The 6,242-nt window shown below is 33.0% G+C and overlaps 1 pseudogene; it reads left to right on the top strand.

Moving 5' to 3' along the window:
• The first annotated feature begins 2,739 nt into the window (after positions 1–2,739).
• LOC105109667 (Golgi apparatus membrane protein-like protein ECHIDNA) lies at positions 2,740–5,332 on the top strand (annotated as a pseudogene).
• The last annotated feature ends 910 nt before the right edge of the window (positions 5,333–6,242 follow it).

Below are 6,242 nucleotides of genomic sequence, written 5' to 3'. Positions count from 1 at the left end.
ATTTTTAAAATTCTCATGGATATGCACCTCCTTACATTCCCCCACTTAGAAGAAATCTTGAGGAAATATTACATGTATTTATTGAAAAGCAAGAGATAATCAACACTCAAAATGCTCAAACTATAGCTGATTTGAAAGATATTCTTGCAAAGTTCACATCTACTTTCAGTTTTTAGGAGAAGGGAAAGTTTTCATCTCAACCTTACCAAAATCTCAAGGATAGTACAATTTAAGTATAAGCAGTTCCAGAAGCCAACATCTGAATCAAGTCAAATCAATCACTACTATCTATAGTGGTAAGGTTATTACAAAATCTATTCTCGAACCTTGTGAGAAAGAAGATTTTCCTGTGGATTTTATTGTCTTGGATACACAACCTGTTGAAGCATGCAATTCAATTCCTGTTATTTTAGGACGTCCATTTCTTGCAACTTCTAATGCATTGATTAATTGTAGGAATGGAGTGATGAAGTTATCTTTTGGAAACATGACATTAAAAATGAATGTTTTTAACATTTGCAAGCAACCTGGATATAATAATGATTTGCAAGAAGTAGATTTTATTGAAAAAATAATTTATGATCAATTTGAAAATTCTTCTAGTAAAACTAAGTTTAATGAATCTGAAAATTTACAAATGGTTTGTTTTCAGGAAGAATCAAAGGCAAATATTTGGAGACCAAAAATTGAGGAATTGCCACCACGATCAATTGGGTCCATACCTTCAAGTGTTCAACCACCAAAACCCGATTTGAAGTCACTACCATTGAATCTTAAATACTTATTTTTGGGAGAAAATGAAACTTTTCCGGTAATAATTTCTTCCAAACTTAATGTTCATCAAGAAGGTAAGTTATTACAAACTCTGAAAATGCACAAAAATGCATTAGGATGGACCATAGCTGACATAAAAGGAATTAGTCCTTTGATTTGCACACACAAGATTTATTTGGAGGAAAATGCTAAACCCTCTAGAGAAATGCAATGAAGGCTTAATCCTAATATAAAGGAAGTAGTGAGGAATGAAGTCATTAAACTTCTAGATAATGGAATCATTTATCCTATTTCTGATAGCAAATGGGTAAGTCCTACCCAAGTTGTACCTAAAAAGTCTGGAGTTACTGTGATAACAAATGAGAAAAATGAGTTAATTCCAACGAGGACTATTACTGGTTGGCGCATGTGCATTGACTATAGGAAACTTAATTCAATGACTAGAAAAGATCACTTTCCTTTACCTTTCATGGATCAAATTCTAGAAAGAGTTGCAGGTCATGAATTTTATTGTTTTCTAGATGGTTATTCAGGTTACAACCAAATTGAAATTGCATTTGAAGATCAAGAGAAAACTACTTTCACATGTCCATTTGGTACATTTGCATACCGAAGGATGCCTTTTGGATTATGTAATGCACCAGCCACGTTTCAAAGATGCATGCTTAGCATATTTAGTGATATGGTTGAATGTTTTCTTGAGATTTTTATGGGTGATTTTTTTATTTTTGGTAATTCATTTGATGATTGCTTAACTAACTTGGAAAAGGTTTTGAACAGATATAAAGAGAAGAATCTTGTGCTAAATTGGAAAAAATCTCATTTTATGGTAATAAACAACATTGTACTTGGTCACGTTGTTTCATCAATAGAAATTGAGGTTGATAAATCTAAAATGGAGTTAATTACCAACTTGCCAACACCAAAATCTGTTTAAAATGTTGGATCATTCTTAGGACATACTGGTTTTTATAGAAGGTTTATCAAAGATTTTAGTGTAATATCTAAGCCATTGTGTAACCTTCTAATAAAGGATAATGTTTTTGAATGGACTGAACATTATGAAAAAAACCTTTATTAAACTTAAAAACTTGTTTACTTCTACTGCTATCATTCAACCTCTTGATTAGTCATTACCTTTTGAAATAATGTGTGATGCTAGTGATTATGCCATGAGTGTTGTTTTAGAATAAAGAAAAGATAAAAAAACTCTATGTGATTTATTATGTAAGTAAAACTTTAAATAGTGCTCAAATAAATTACACTACCACTAAAAAGGAATAGCAAGTCTCTCTCTTATCAAAGGATTAAAAAAAAGAATTTTATGATAAAAATAAAAATTGTAAAAATTAGGATTAGACATTTATTGTTTGTCTTTTAATTTTATAGTCTTACCTTAATTTCAAGGTTAATTTAATCTAATTATACTAGATAAGGACTAAATTGAGAAAAGAGAGAGATTATAATATCAATTTTTTTCATATGACTTTTAGATTTAATATTTACTGTATTTTTCAAAGTTAGATTCATATATATTTTTATCCATATTAAACTATTTGAAACTTTTTATTAAAATAAATAAATGGTTAATAATTTTAATTCATGTTTCAACTTTGAAAATCACTAAATAAATCCGATCCTTTTTCATTTCCTGAAAAATTAGAGAATTTGTTTTTTTTGTTCTTTTTTTCTGACAGTGGAATTTCACTTTATTTTATCTCCTATGAATCATAGCTATATACTTTAATAATATATAAAAGAAAAATAAATCTAAGGTTGATTGGAAAAAAAAATCTATTATTTTATTTTTATTCTCATAAAAATATTATTATGTTATTCTATAAATAAGAGGTTTTCCCCCCTTAGTAAAGATTAATGCATAAAAACTTCTAAAAATTCATGAAAAAAATGAAACGAATGGATGAATGAGCCCAATGGACCAAGAAAAGTTCTTACCGTAACTTACTAACCCAATCTACAGCCGAAGCCTAAAAAAGCCTTTTCCTTGTTCTCGTTTTTTATGCTAAACAAAATCAACAGAAAAGGCTACAATCAGGTCAGCCATTGCTTTGTGTTCGTTGAATGTCCTGAAATCTGAGATGAAATGAACCAGTACTGAGAGGTAAAGATCATAAATCTTCTCAAATGGATTTTTCCCGGGTTAACAGTTACATCTTTCCCGTGTTCATTTCTCAGATCATGATGTTGCTTTGCAATTTTTCTTTTCACAGATAATTGGTCTGATTATGAATATCTTTCTTTCATTGCAGCCCGTTGGAGAAAATTGTGCGAATCCAAAGACATGTTTCTTTCACGTACTCTTCAAGGTTAGTGCTTGTCAGTAATTTTTGTTTGAGGAATCTACGCCACACCCACTCCCATGTAATTAACTATTTAAATCTTTAACACGCTGCGGGCCTGGTAATGTGCATTCTTTCAGCCCTGTTTTTTGATAGCTTTGTCATTATTTTTGTGGTCTCGATTGTTCTTGCTGCCCTTGATTTTTGGGTTGTTAAGAATGTCAGCTGCCGGATTTTAGTTGGGCATAGATGGTGGAATGAAATAAACGAGGCAGGGTGAGAGTGTTTGGAAGCTTGAATGCCTAAACCAACAGGTTTCAACTTCAAACGTCATACTAGTTTTAAGTTATCGTGATACTAATATTTCATGATTTCGTGCATTTCATGGTTTTCTTTTCTACTCCTTTTCTTTTATGCAGTCGTCGGCTTGCATGGACAAGAAGGATTCTTGGCTATTTTGGTGGACATTATACCTTAATGTGAGTTCAAATTGGATGGCTGTTGCGTATAATCCTTACCGTACTCATGGTTCTAGTGCATTGATTTTCTTATAATGTGAGTTCAAGCATTATGCTCTTATTTTGGTGGATAGTATATCAATCCTTGCGTATAATGTGAGTTCAAGCATTATGCTCTGATTTTATTCATCTAAGTGAAGTATAAAACTTTTTTGATATTTTGCCAAATACCAGGCGTGCAAGAAATAAATAAATAGTGGGATCTTTTACTATATTGAGATATTGATGTAGATGAGTGGTAAGATATGCTTGAAATGCTTTGCATGACAGCTTAAAAGCTGCAACAGTGGTTGAAGAACAAAAATTTAAATTTGTTAATAGTATGGAGCAGTATGGTTTCCACATTTTATATATATCAGGACAATTAACAGCAGAAAAATTGTTGATTGATATGGTTACAAATCAAGTGATGGTGTGGTATTTCTTGAAGGGCACTATATATAGAGGCATCCTTGTGCTTGGACAGAAACTTAGTTGATTGTTTATCCAATGACTGCCCTGGAAGAGGAAATAAAATGAAATAATATTTGGTAAATTTCGTGGAAGTCTGATGCATGGTGCCCTGCTGCTTGTACTGGATCCTGTATGCATTAAGTTAAAGACAAGACATTTCACTTGAATTCTCATCATTTCTTAAGCTGGTACTTCCCATATTTCTTATTATTATAGGCTGCTGCTTGGGTCATCCTTGGAATATTTTCAGTCATAAGGTTTGAGGCTGATTATTTCCTATTAGTCGCTGTTTGTGCAAGCCTCGGCATAGTAAACATTGTTGGATTCACCAAGTGCCGGAAAGGTTTGGATATTTTAAACTCTGTGTTAGCAGTATCCATCTTTTATGCCAAGGTCAAAAAATGTAGCGAATGGTCTCAAAGTTGTTTTCTTTTAATCATATCAATATTGCCATGTTTTTTTTTTTTTTTTTTTGTGGCATGTGCTGGAGTTGAGATTTTAAATAAAAGTGCCTACCATGCTGTTCTGAGAAGTCCAGTTGTCAATTTCTGCTTATTGAGAATATGGATGCCTCCTATTACTGTAATCAGCAGAACTGCATGTGACTTCTTTCTTAAGCATTTAACTATTACAATCTTTATTTGCCTTTGGCCAAGATTAAGAGCAGTTTCTTCTACTGTTTCGTGCTTAAATACTATGTGAAATAAATTCTTAGTTGCTCAATACAGTAATATCTTGCCTGCATTACTACATTTTAAAAGTTGCATTTTTGGAAGTGTACTTTGCTAATGTTGATTTATAATTTGAAACACAGCATCAGTCCTCTTAACATTATCAGCACGAATTATTTTCCCTTCATATAACTGCATTTTATTTTTCTTGGTTGCTATCTGAACAATTAAATTTCTCTAAAGCAATCTTATCCATGGCCTCTTTTAAGCTTCAGTCAAAATTTGAAATTTTTTTATGAAATGAAGGGTACTCTAATCCATATTCAGATGCCAAGAAGCAAATTCAAGGATTTGCATGCCAGGCTATTGCGTCTCATTTCACACCTACCATACAGTCTGAACATAGTGCGGTGTAAGTTGTCTGAACAAAAATTTTCCAGATATGGCCAATAGCGGACGGCAACTAGTACAGTCACTTTGGAATTTTTAAATCCCTTTAATTTTTTCAAATACACACCAATGTATGAGATATCTGCAAAGATAAAGAGAACAAAGAAGCTGTAAAAGTTTATCCAAATAGATTTGTTCTTTTATCAAAATGTGTGATTTACTCTTACTGTTGTTTTTGTCATTTGTCATAATGCATTCGAGACATGAAAACCAAATTGAGATATCTTTGAATTTGGCTGTTAGAAAGAGAGATCCATCTTGGTTGCGTAGGAAATAATTTCACCAGGCCATCAAGTGGATGTAACTGGTGAAGAATACAGATTACCATTTGTTATGTAACTCTTAGAAAGTTTTTGTCTAGCACTGGACATCTTAGTTCTTGCCCATGATCTTGTCCTATTGTCTTGGAATGTACCTATTAGAAAGTGGGATTTGGCATTTTGAAAATGGATTGTTTCACCAACATAATTCACTTGATTGTATGGCAAGGGATATATTCATGGAACACAAGGATTCTTCTTTGCTTAGCTGGGTTCCCTGATGTTCCTTTTGTTTCCGAATGGGTTGTAAGGGATGTGAACCCGTAACCTCATGTTCCTTTCAAAAAGGCCATCTCTGAAGTGGTTTAACGTTCATATTTCATGCGTGTCGGCAATAGTATTTCCATGGTCATTCCGACCAGTGACAAACTCATCTGCAGTGGTCAGACTAAGAGATCTAACCTTACCCCACGACTTAAGAATTAAAAAGAAGAATCAAAATCACAGCCCCTTAATTTTCTATGGGTTTTGAAAAGAATTAAAGGGTGTTGGTGGGGTCTAATGTTACATATTGCGAGCGAATAATGGAGTTAGTGGTGGGTTGAATAAACAAAAACTTGTGTGAAATACAATGTTTCCAGGCACTAATTGCGGTGCGGTGTTAAAAACTTTAACTTAAACGAATATGCTCGTGGTAATTGAAGTTTTCTTCGCAAAAAATTCTGGAGCACCTTTCTTTTTCATGGTGGGGTCGGGGATTGTTCATCTGGGGCTACGATTGTGTAAATCATGGTTGCCGGACAAGACCGTGATTCC

This window comes from Populus euphratica, unplaced genomic scaffold, assembly GCF_000495115.2.
Source record: "Populus euphratica unplaced genomic scaffold, PopEup_1.0 scaffold225.1, whole genome shotgun sequence".
Taxonomy (NCBI): domain Eukaryota; kingdom Viridiplantae; phylum Streptophyta; class Magnoliopsida; order Malpighiales; family Salicaceae; genus Populus; species Populus euphratica.
Note: the sequence above shows the minus strand (reverse complement) of the source record. Positions and strands in the feature narration are given on the sequence as shown.